Raw genomic sequence first — 14,274 nt, forward strand, 5'->3', positions numbered from 1 at the left:
GACTGTAATTGGAAAGCATCAGATTTTTTGAATTCTTTTGTTTTAAGCAATGGCAACACAATAAAAAGTTTGATTTGAATTGCTTTAGAATTTACAACATCTCTTTTCGATTAGTTTTAAAGAACTCTCATGTTTTTTGTCAAACTGTTCTAGGCAAAAATTATATAACTTTCGGGGAAGTTTCTTCGGCCCATTTCGACAGTTATTTTGACTATTTATTCGTCACGCGATTTTTTTTTTTTTTAATTTCTTTTTACCAGAGCTCGGCATGTTCATCTCGAATTCGATCTGCTTTGCACACGTAATGTTTGTGACATAACTGTGCTTTATTTTTGCTTCATGCCTTCTCTTGTGAATTTATTTGTAAAGAATGAGTGAAGTTTTCTTTTAGTTGGAGTAACTGATAATATAATAATAATAGTTTTATTGGCTTTACCATTTTTTATTAAATAAATGTTCCGTTTTATTTTGTATTGAGTCATAAAGATTTGATCACTTAACTGTTTTGTATTTTTTTTATTATTATTTATTTAGATGACACCTTACTGTGCGCCGTTCTACTGATTCAATTAAGAGTCCATAGAGCACTTGAGATAATATGCATACATAATGAACATGAAGAAGTAATTTTTAACATGTGAAAAAATTTAAAAATTAGAGTTTAAAAATTTTTAAATTTCAACATACTTAATTCCTTTCACAAATCGAAATACAAGACCATTTTAAGGGGACATACAAGATTTCAGCTCATTCCTAGGTGCAATTTTCCCGTTACATGAAGTCTTCTGTATATTGCTCTTGAAACCGTGCGATCAAGGGCGCATTCACAAATTTCGAAATATCGACAGCTGTTTATATGGAATTAACATGCTGTTGACTATGCATTCCTTGAAACAAATACTGCTTTTTGCATTCGTGTATTATAAAATTATATTTAAAAAATTCATCAGCGGCAGAGAATCTGATACCGATTTTTTTTTTTTAATTGCCATTGCCATATTATTTTATTAACAGACGCAACTTTTAAATGTGAAGGATAGTCTCTGTCCTTGTAATAAGATAGAATTTTTACTTGTTAGCTCATATAATGTCACTTACAAAATATAACACATTCTAGAAAAATTAGAATTTTATTTTACAGATATTAATTACTTTGTTGAATTTAGCTAGTTAATTTTATAAACATTTTGATGCATTATTTCACTTAATAATATATGGATCCTATACTTTGCAACAAGAAAAGGGCCGTCTTCGTTTGTTTAAATTTATTAATGTTTGTTTAAGTGCATCATATTTCTTACACAAATCTCAAATTTTATAAGATTATTTGCCGTAATTATAATTATTGTGAATCAAGTTGCAATTATGATTATTAATTGAAATATAATTAAATTATAATTATAATTTATTGTAATGTACCTATAATTAAATGAAAAAAAGTATATTTAATTCTATATCTAAATACATTCAACAAAACCTTCTATTTTGGCAATAGAGAATCAACCTCAGGAGCCATTTAAACAAAACTTTCAATGCTCTTGAAAATTACTTTCTTGATAAGAATCAAAATTCTTCTAAAATTTTCGCTATAAATATTTTATATTGAATGAAATATCAAACGATTTTGCTGTGTGGATTGGAGCTTTCCATTTGCTTAAAAAGTATGACAAAAAACATACTATTACCGACGTCCAGAGAATATCTAAATCTTACACATTTAAATATGGAAACAACTCTTTAACAGAAAATGTCCAATACCTTTCGGTGTTATCATGGTATATTAACCAAAAGTCGGGTTCCAGATATTTTTCTGTGGGAAATCTATTTATGACATCAAAGAAGGGTGTTGCCACAGGAAATTTCACAGCATGTGCCATTTTAAATGTGTAAATAAACTCCTACGAAAATTTAAGGCAGGGCATCTTTTAGTATTCGTTACTACCTTTAGAATAGTACTCTGAGTTTTCACATAGGAGGAACAATTTATGAAATAAATCTGGGTGGCTCCTTTTTTTTTTCAGCGATTGCAAAAATAAATAAATAAATGAAAAATAAATTGAATAAAACTTTTTGAAGAGCAAATGTTTATTTCGTAGAAACTGATGTGCAGCTACAATATCCATTTCATGACGATCAAAGCGCAATTCCGAAAAAACTAGCAACAAAATAATCATCAAGCGCAATCTTTACTCATAAAAATTTTTAGCGTAACTTTATACTCGATTCTAAATAGTTTGTTCTATGTTCTATAATCATGAATGGAACTGCATGAGCTCCATAAATCCACAAATTATAGCACGATGACACATTTCAACAAAATTTCGAATGCAATAAAATAAAAAGTTCTCTCTTTTTCTATTTACCATCCTGTGGAATAACAAGTCATTTAGTTAAAAAACATTCAGTTTAATCTAAAACCAATAGATAAATTAAACAAAATTAAACCAATTTTGCTTTAACTATGCAATTTCACATTTTTGACTGATTCAATTTGATCAAGCTTTCCATGGGTGACAATTCTTCCCGATATTCTGCTTATCATTCGTGAAATCTACATAGAGATGCTTACATCCTTGCAATATAGTCTGTTTGGAATCCCCCCCCCCACTTTCCTTTTTACTTTCTCCCAATAGAATCACAGATAAATGATTGTAATCATCCAAAAATTCGCAATCAAGATTTTGACGAATCTCCACATTTTAGGCCTTCCTCGGTTGAAAAAACACATTTTTGGAAAATGTCTGTCTGTATGTGATAAAGATAACTTAAAACACTTTGGGCTAGATGTATGAAATGTGTTATGCGGTCTTTACACCAAATATGTAGAATTCTATCGATTTTGAGCAAAATCCGTTAAGAGAAAATAAATCTGTCCGGCGAAACGTAACTACAAAACGAATAAAGCTAGATGGATGAAATTCCCAAATTTGTCATCTACAGTATGGACACCTATTAAATTTTCGGCCAAATTTAACAAAGGTTTGATCGTCTGTCGGTCTGTACTTTCAGAAACCTGTAAACCCAATAAATAAAAAACAACAAAGACGTAAATATATTGAATTTGGTATTTTATTTTATGACTATAATTGCAATTCTGTATCAAATGTTGTTTTCAATCCGTTCAGAAAACGCATATAAAATACAAATTCGAAATGCTTGCCAAATCGCCGAAACAATCGCCAAAGATTTCATGCTAGATACAGTAAAGATGTTAAATTCACACCAAAGATTATATTCGTAACAATTTGTACTTCAGTGCCATGCAAGGCACTCTCTGGGATAACACTTTATAAGAGATTATGCGTGAAAGTTTGGAGGAAAACACACTTGCTGGTTTACATTACACGTTGTATCGCAGAAGACAAGCATTTAAATGATGTATGCCAAATTGAGGACATTCTAATTTATTTATAATGTAGCATCAATGATTAATGTAATGCCTTCGTAACGATATATAGTTGTAACTGAAAACCATAATTAATTCACCATTTTTGAGGTACTATTTCTTTTCATTAACCTAAATTTATTTTAAAATGCTTAAAAGACACTCGTCTATGTAAAAAGTGCACTTCCGGAATTTTTAAATTTTTTAAAATCCTAAAAATTTTTGCTATCCTAAAAAATTTTGATTTTAGAAATCGAATTTGGCATTCAGGAATTTGTAAGTTCTTCGAATAAAAATATTAACTCACAATGGATCTTGACTTTGTAAAAGCGTCCGAAAAGTTAAGACTACCGCACAAATGCTTCGAAAGTTTGAAAAAATTTCAACTATATAGGGAATTTCACAAATTTTCATTTCAGGAACCAAATAAAAAGGATTTACATATCAAATTGTAAAATAAAATTTTAATATCATCACATGTCATATCTAATTTAGAAGCGTTTATTAACAAAATAGGCGTTACGGATACGTGTGAGCAATTAAAAAGAAGAAAAGGAAAGGAAAAAGAAAATTGTTAATGATGCGTAACTTCAAACTTCAGTTATTTTATTCCAACCAAATCATATCATTTTAACTAAGACTTTCACTCTCATTTTACCATCGTCTTTTGTAGAGTATAACCTGGATTTGCTCAACTTTTTCAATCAATATCGATTTTTTTTTTTATGTTCAGGTTCTAAAATATATTTTATTGTTAGATATTAAATATTATAATTAGAAACTCAATTTTAATCATTTGCCTTTCTTTTTAGAATTTTGAAATGATTTTTATTACTTAAATTGCATTTTAATTTAAAAAATTGCGTTAAAGATATCCTAAATTTCGTTTGAAATTTATTAATGTCTTGTATATTATTTACTGATCGCACACAACAGATCGGGCTGTATCGGGATTTTCATTAACTGAACAAAATTATGATGCATCGATACAATTATTAAAAGAAAGATTTGGCAGAACAAATATAATCATATCTTCTCACATGCATAAACTTTTATTGATTGATCCTGTAAAAACTTGCTCAAATGTAACAGGCTTAAGAAAAATGTATGATGCAATACAAACCCAAATTAGATCGTTGCAATCATCAAATGTGGCTGCAGGTACTTATAGTAACCTATTGTGCATTGTAATATTACAAAAGCTACCCGAAGAATTCAATTTAAATTATAATCGTCAATGTAAGGCAGGTGAATTGTTTGATATCACTAATTTAGTAGAATCCATAAGAAGTGAAGTGGAACGCGGGGAAGCTTCGTTATTATTAGCAAATCCAAAAATTTCTAATGCAAAAGAATATTTACTTAGAAACAAAACTGATCAGGGTTACCGAAATAGATATTCTTCGCATACGAATGCCTTAACGTCACACGCTGACTCATTTCACCATAAATTGGAATCGAATCGTAAATTTCATACAAAAAGAGACTATTATCCTTCTTCCAATGACAGACTGAATAATCAAAAACGTATCTTTTGCTCTGAAAAACACATAAGTCATGATTGCTCACTTAATATTAATGAAAAGAAAAATCGTTAATGGCTAAAGGAAAATGCTTCATATGTTTTCAAAATCATATAAGAAAATTCTGCAATAGTAATGATCAAAATTGTAAGCTCTGTGGTTCTTTTTCGCATAATTCTTTAATTTGCGAAAGACCGCAATCCGAAACCGAAACTAAGAATATTTCCCCTCCAGTCAAAGTAGGGACTTTTATCCCCAAAGAAAATAATACCGCTTCTACCATGATATCTATCTTTTGTCGGTGCAAACAAAGAACTTAAAAGGTTGTATAATCTTGTCAACTCTCCTGATCAAATTTTAAGTGAATTTTTAATTTCAGAATCTATTGAACGGAAGTTCATTCCACCTAAATCACCGAATTTTGGAGGTATTTGGGAAGCTGGAGTAAAATCCTTTAAATTCCTTTTAAAACGTGTGCTAGGAAATCAAAAACTAACTCTGGAAGAATTTCTAACAATTTTGGTTGAAATTGAAGGCGTCCGTAATTCTAGACCGCTTACTCCGCTATCTCCAGAATTCGATGATTTTGAAACTATGTCACCTGGTCATTTTTTGATTGGCAGACCCATTAATGGAATTGCCGAACTCTTATTAATTAACTTAAATGAAAATCGATTATTAAAATGGCAAAAAATTACAAAATTTTCTCAAAATATATGGAAAATATGGAAACGCGATTATCTTTGGAGTTTACAACAACGTTACAAATGGAAATTCGAAAAGAATGTTGTAAAACACGGAACACTTGTTCTGATAAAAAAATGAAAATTTACCTGGAAAAAAGTGGTTGTTAGGAAGAATTACTGAAGTTTTCTACGGTAGTGACAGCCAAATCAGAGTAGTCAATATTAAATTACCAAATGGTAATATCTTAAAACGAAATGTTCGAGATATAGCTATTTTACCCTGTGAAAATTAAGTATATTAATGTCAATGTTATTTGTTTTAGTTTATACCATATATAATGAGAATTAATAGTCAGAATTGTACTTGTATTTATAACAATTGTATCATTTGTATTATTGGGAATTTATTGTTTTATTGTAACTGCAGTATGCAATTTTATGAAGGTCTTCATCCGGGGGGTGGATGTTAGAATTTTGATTCCCTCCGGTAGAGAAAAGAGGAAAATCTGTTCACCTAACCAATGTATTTTGAGACGCCGACGCGCCGACATGTAAACTCATCTCTCTCTCGTCTTTGTGTTGTGGTGTGCTTGTGTGGTAGTTTAGAGATGTCCGTGTCCATATATGTGAGAAAATAAAACCTATGAAAGTTTCAACTCCTGCTTCGTCATTAATGGAATTGTCATGCACTATATAAACAACTACTTAATCATTAGATTTAAGCAATTAACTATTTAACATGTACTTTTATATGCCTGTATATTTAATTTTCAAGAATGAATACATTTTTGAAATTTAAAAAACAATCCATTCTTGAATTAAAATTCTCTCATTTTCATTTTTTAAAGCTTGTTGCTGTTAAATACTTTTCTTCCCTCAGAGTAATTGCAAACTCGTATTCTCAACAACAACAAAAAAAAAAAAAAAAAAAAAAAAAATTAAGATTTTTCATTTGCTCTATTGGTTTTACTCAATGTGTATGCATATATGTTGCTCGATATATGAATATTCTATGAAGAATCTCTTATAATCATAATTACATTAAGGCACTTTATCCAAAGTGCATTAAATATTCAGAAGCATTTGGAATTATACAATTTTTATCGCAGTGTCATTGGCAGAAAAAGAAAAATTACATTCTATTTGCATGGTTATAATATTGAATGTAAAATCTGAAAACTTTAGGTGCTAATTATTAGGTTATGTTTCTTATTAGATACGAATAAAAAACGTAATTACCATGTCTTAAATTGGCATCATTTAATTCTATTTAATTAGTCTAAAATTGAATTTATTTTCAAATCGAATGAATAATGTGTTTGTAATCTATGTATATGTCGATGTATGGCACATTGATCTCTACTCATAACAAATAAGAAATCGTGCCTCTGTACAAGACGGACCACAGGATCCAGAATCACGCCATTCCACCCAGATACACTTTTCAGGGTGAAAATGGAAGCGATTTCTTTTTATTTAAATCTTATACTCATTTTTATTATTTGCATTTATATCTTATTTAATTGTTAAACTTCCATCGGAATTTGGAATGACTTTGCTAAGAGGACCATTACAACTAAGTTAACATATAAAATATCTAATTGAAATTTTTCGAAACGAATGATTAGAAAAAGACAGCTAGCGTTAATATAAAGAATTATTTAAACTTTCCTTCCTAAATTAAAACAAATTTATCTCACTTTAGGCGGTACTTATTTTCTATGGGAAGTCATTTTAAGTTAGACATTTTCTTATGTAGATCTTAATTAGTTTTAAATTATTATTATAATTTTAAATTTCAGATAAAGCATATTTGAACTAACCGTGGTTATCACCATTCACAAAATCATAATATTTTTTATTTACATGTTAGGCACTGGATGCCAATAGCTCCCGAGTATATATCCGATGGATGGGCAATTCGTGAATCTGTGTTCGAAACAAGCTGAAATATGCGTGTACACTGCCTCATATTTTTTGAATTCTCTAATAAACTCCTAGAATGATTAGGAAACCGATACAAATTTTAAGCTAAGGCGGCGGTTCCTGTCACGCTAGAGTTAAGAGAAAGAAAACCACCTGCAGAGGATCGTTTTTCCCAAAATATTAGGGATATTTATCAGATACCTCGATTTAGAATCGGTTTCCTAGACCTAAATAACAACGGATCTTTTAACCTAGAAACTGCCGCGATCTACTTATGGGAATTTTGGTGTCAAAAATTATATTTGGTGCGCCTGACATTTTGGTTCCATTCAATATATATGTATAGTGAAGATATTGGGCAATATGAATGATACTGAATATTGGGAAGCGCGAAGTGGAGCATTTAAAGTATCTCAAAATAGGGACTGGAATGCTAAACAAGAAAATAAATTGCCTTGTTTGCACTTTTGTGCTTTCTAAATGAAGACATATTTCAGTAACAATGAACGTTTGGGCCTGCTGACGTAATCAAAATGTCGGCATAATTGTAAAAAAATACAAACATCGTTTTCCGAATTCCCGACACCCTTCTAAGTGTATTTACGGAACAATTTAATGATTACAAAAAATTAAAGGATCCTTATTTGCCCCGACAGAAATAGGGATGATACATGTGATGCTGAAATTGACATTTTAGCTTATTTATCAAATTACTTTTAAGCTAGTGTGCACACAGTCATTCCAAAACTCAACATTCCAAAACCCACATTTTAGAGATTAGTTCAACGTAATATCTAATATCCATAGAATCCATGGATTATCACAACAGTTACAGAAGCAATTACTTGATCAATGTTTAAAATTTTACAATCGGACTCTACCTTAGGTAAAATCAATTTCTTCTTTTCTGAAAAATACTACTTAGGCAGATGAATATAGCTTTAATCGAGATAGAAAAATTAATCTTCGAAACTGTCACTTTTGGAATGGTAAAAGTCCATTTTCCGTACACGAGATTCCGGACAAATTTCTATAAATTTATGGTGTGACAATTTTAGAAACTCTTTGGTTGGTTCCATTTTGTATAAAAATATGCTGCATAGCGACTAATATATTCGATTCTTATTGTCCTTAAGGATGAATGGGCCTTGGCCCGATCTTTGCAGATGAATTCAAAAAGGATATCTTTAAGTTGCAAGAATTCAAATGCACATGCCCAAGTATTGTTAAAGGAATGCAACTTTGTACAGTTGACGGAGGTATTCATTTAGAATCCATTTTTAAGCACTTCTATGCATTATTTGCCCATATTCTATAATTTAAAGGAAGTTAATAAATGCATTTTTATTTTCTCATTCTTCCGTCTTAATAATCTTTCATGTTATCATTCAAAATTATGATAGACTCACTCAAGCATCTAAGTCACTAAATGTGTATTTTATTTTTCACCAAGTTTTACAGATGAAAGCATGAAACTTAACTTTTTATAGATGAGTGTAAGAAAAAAAAAAAAAAAAAAAATTCATTCATTCTTTTTCTCTAAGGGGAGAGATATAAAAATTTAATTTATTAGCATTGTTTCCCTCTTCAGAAGACAAAGTATTTATGTACCTTTTTGATGAAATTTTGCAATTAGAAATACATGTCTGATTTCAATAGTTAAAGAAAGAAATGCTTGTTCAACATTTTTGAAGATAGCCTATGTATATACGTATATATACGATTTAAATAACTATTTATAATTGAAAGTTAGCTATTTAATTGGTGGATATTCCTGCAAGGGAACATTAGATTTTGAAATAAGCAAAAACTGGCACAAAAAAAACCGTACAATTTTATTTTTATCGTTTTATTACCAAAATATATGTTTATATGAAATAGTGTTATAAAATATATTTTTCAATAAAATAAATATTTGAAGGGTTAGGAGGGGGGAAAGTACAACTTAATGACTTTTCTTAAAATGATATTGTAATTAGATTTAAATATATTTAAAATGTACCAGGTGTCTTACATTTTCAAGAAATTCAATGAAATTGGTAATAAAGATTTCGGTCAAATATTAAAAGAAAAAAGGATATGCATTTATGTTTCGAATGTTTTTAGATAGTTAAAAGTCAATTTCAATTCAGAAAAACATAAAATTCCTATGAAAATGCAGCAAGTGTGCATAAAAATATTTCTAAGAAATAAGCATTTGATTGGAATTACAAAATCATACACAGTTTTGTCCCAAATAAATTTACATTGGGTAATAAGAAAAAATAATAGAAAAAATTAAAAATTAAATCGCCTGAAATATTTTGAAATTTTTAAAAATTATATATCAATTTTTAAAAAATAACATATTTTGTTTTAAAATGCATTTACGTAATTTACGAAATTTGGTGTATTTATATTTTAATACATTTGTATAAAAAATTTCATAACCCTAAGTAAATAATTCTCAAAAGTGTCTAGTAAAGTCCAACGTCCCTTTAACACTAAACATACTATAACCGATCAAAATAACCGATTATGAACTTTTGCATCGAAAATGTGCGTATCATCTTATCGTTGTATACCGTTATCTACCACAACCGGTCATTTGACCGATAGAACAATTTATTGCTTTATAAGGTTATCGGATCAGAAATTATGATTTAATGCGTATTCATCGTATTGTATTCAGTTAGTCGCACATGGATTTAGCTGCCATCAATGCCTAGATTTTGTACAAGCAAACGATAGACGAAAATATCTCGAGACAAGGTTTTTTACTCCAGTTAGCAGTAGAAGTTGCCGCCGATTTTCGAGAAGCCCGTAAACAACCAAAAGAAAGAACAAATACAAAACGATCTATTGCAGATTCTTATCAACGTAAGACATGTCAAATAGGATATTGTAATGAAAATAACACTATCAAAATGTGTTCTAAATTTGAAAAATATGTTTGCGGAAAATGTACAATGAAAACACCCTGTATAAGCAAAAAATGCGATAAGCAATGAATTAAAAATTCTTATTCTTTGTGTTTGTGATACATAGAAATTGATAATAGACAATTTTGTTTCATTATAATGAAGTAATTTGTTTATTTCCTTCCTGACATTCATATTTCATACATTCTATCAGGAAACATAAAGTTCGGTCATTTGACCGGCTATGGTAGAAATAGGTATGTATTAAGTATTGGTATGTTTAGTGTTAAAGATCTTACCTTAGAAATGTTTAGATAGTATTTGGTTCTCGGCAGACTGCACATTTATTAGTAGCAAGCACGCTTATTTTGTCTCTCGTACTTTCCACGGTTCTTTGGCCCTTCTTGAAGAGACATTCGTGTACATTCATGCAATCCCGATGTATTCGCAACCATTGTTAGGTTAGAGGACTTCCTTTAAGTGACTTGGTTGAACATCGTTCTCCCCGCTCGCTTCGAGATTACTTTTGAAGAGTAATGTCAGACATGATGCCAATATGGAATGACTCTAAAAGGATGAATTAACAATAGATAAATTGTCTGGGGCTCATTTTAGCAATGAAATTATTTCACCTGCTTTTAAAAATGCAACAGACTCATTTGAAAAACTCTCGTTTACTTCATTTGTGAAAACATTAGTGTTAACAATCCATGACCTTCATTCGATTCATAATGCTATATTTAATATTCACAGACATCAAATGAAGATATATTTTTTGATTAACTGCCTACCTGTATGCATATAAAATAAAGGGATAACTAATATTACAGACAATAGGTCCCCCTATTATATGATATATATATATTTAACTTCAGATATTATTTTCAATTCCATATAGAAGCTTAGCATTCTTACAACTTGACTAGACATCTTTAAAATGATGAGATTGTAAGCAAATTTCCAATAATAGCCTTAAACCTCATAGTTTCCAAATTGCAAGCATTGTCCATTCAATTTCTTTTCAATGAAGGGGGGAAAACAGACTAGTTGCGCTGTTTGCATTGATTAAAAAGTTCAAATCAGCAGGTTAATAAAAACTCATTCTGTATTTAATCATCAAGATTCTTAAAAAAAATCTGTAAAATGTAATCAAGATAAAATGACGTATCATAATTTATCAGCATCTATATTGTCGTACTTAAAAGAAATAAAAGCTCCGTCTATTTTCTTTCCTTATCATAAACTTGAAAAATGAGATGCACGTGAACCAATTTTCTGCTCTTTTATCTCATTTTCTTATTTAATCGACAATATTGCGCAAAATTAATTATTATCTTTAAAGTAAAAATGTGAACGGTTTTTTTTTTCTCTCTCTCTCCCTCTTTAAAAAAAAACCTTTTAGAATTTGAAATGAACCAAATTAGTTTCTAAAATTGATTTTTCTAGAAATAAATATATCTAAAAGATAAAATGTTAATTTTAAATAAAAATAGATTTATGTCATATAATGTGATACATTTTCTCAGTAAAATTCTGTCCATCAGTACAGAATAAATTATTAACAACTTTGAATATTGATGCAATACCACATTCAAAAAACAAGTCAATGCTTGAGATTTCGTATCCGCGTGACTGCTTTTTAAACTAAAGACAGTTTTCAATTGAATAAGAAACTTAATGTAAAAACAGTAAATTATCTATGAGAAATAAATAAGTTTTCATCTCATCTAACTCAGATTTTGATGAATGTTTACTGATTAATAAAAAAGAACTGTAGTTTTAAAATTCATAAAATAAAGAAAATTAAACAAGCAGCAACTTTTGTAGAAGCTACAGGGTTCAAAACACTTTTCTCTCAAATGTTTTAACTTTTGACAGCTCTAACAGACTGGTGGTCTTGATTACGTTAATAAATTCTACACTGCTTTATTCTTACATTACATTTTATATTTCAAAATAGAAGGGTGCATAGGAAGAAAGATTAATTCTCGTGCAAAAAATTAGTAATTTTAGCCAAAAAAAAAAAAAAAAAAAATTAAGGAAAATTAAATTTAAGGAATTAATTAAACAATTAAACATTTCTACATGTATGCATACATAAACCTCCATATTTTCTAAGATTAGGATGATTTATGTTTTATAATAATGTACAGATTTTACTGAATAACTTTTTAAAATTTATTTTAAATGGCCTTTTTTAAATTTTAATATTTATTTCTATATTTGCAGAACATCTATTATAAAACAAATGGTGTCTTTTTGGTTTCGACAAATATTTAAAAATGACAACAAAACTGGAAAAAAAATTATCAATATTAAAAATTTAAGTCAATTTAAATTTGCGATCTTTTTCAACACTTCTTAAAATTAACAAATTATCAATTCATTTAGATGGATATATCATTTCAGAAAATATCGATATTGAAGTAGAAGCATAACATGATCGAAAATTTTGTATTCGATTTTTATATATTCAACAAAACTTAAGATTTGATATGGTTAGGATGGAAAGAGTAAATTTCCTGCTGCATTAACTCAATTTTTTTATTTGCAATTTTACAAAACTAAGAATTAAAGCATATTGAATGGCTATTATCATAAGATTGGCGAAACTGCTACGAAATTGACGCTAAAACAATGCTATGTTCTAAATAAATTTTTTCAACTAATTTTTTTAATAAAAAAAGAATGGCAGTAATCAGAAATGGTCAGACTATAGAAAATTGTCTTGTCCTTTCTTAAGAAAAACTTGCTTTCTAAACAAAAAAAAAAAAAAAAAAATCATAGCTTTAAAATTACAGAAAAATGTAATCATATTTTATGAAGAAATGAAAATGTTTTAGCTTATTTTAGTTTTTTTAATTAACAGAAACAAATTAAGTTTAAAAAAAGTCAATTCTATATTAGAAACGAAATGAAAAATTTTTTTTTAAAGTGACAGCTGAAGCATTTTTAAAAAAGTATTTTTTCACACAAGTGCACGACAATATATCGCAGTGCTTTAAAATTTAACAAAACTCGTCAAATAAAATTAAATGAAATGCTTTAGCTTCAAATTAAACCCCTTTTTATCATGCTGTTAACAGCGATAAAATAACGTGACTCAAAGAAGCAACAATTTCATTATAATAAAGATTCATTGTTACAAATTGTGTTCAAAATTATTTTTTCAAAAATTGCTAAAACTAAAAGAAAAAAAAATGCATTCATTCACACAAAATTCGCATCATTAAAAAACTGTTTTATAACCTCGAAAAGCAGTGTAAAGATAATTTTGGTGCAACATATATGTTTTGATGTAATGGCAAAAACACATTAATGTTCTTTTTTTTTTAAATTAAACTTTAGATGAAAATTTTGAAAAATTCCTTCATCTTTTAATAACTCCAAAAGTAACTCTGAATTTTAGGCTCTTAATTTCAATGGTTTATGCAGCATGTTGCTCTGTTAATCAAGACAAGCCTTTATACATAGTGAAATGGTACATGAAAATAGGATGTTAAAAAAATTTTATGTAACAGATCTAGAAAGTTTTTTTTTTTTTTTTCCTTTAGAAAAAATTAAAATTATCAGGGTTAGTTGAACAAACATTTAAATAGATAAGAACATTGAAAAAAAATGAGGAAGAATTCACAAACATTGAAAGCTTATGGCTTCTAGTTAAAATGTCACGATACTGGATTTTATGCAATTGATTAACATAATTACATGCAGCAACTAATTACAATTCAATATAATAAAATCCCTTTAATGCATCATTTAAGGGATTGCTCCAAAACTACATATTAACAAATATGATGATCGAAGGCATAACGTACTAAAAGCTCTTCATTGTGAATGCTTTTAGAGCAACT

The sequence above is a fragment of the Argiope bruennichi genome, chromosome 11 (assembly GCF_947563725.1).
Source record: "Argiope bruennichi chromosome 11, qqArgBrue1.1, whole genome shotgun sequence".
NCBI classification, from domain to species: domain Eukaryota; kingdom Metazoa; phylum Arthropoda; class Arachnida; order Araneae; family Araneidae; genus Argiope; species Argiope bruennichi.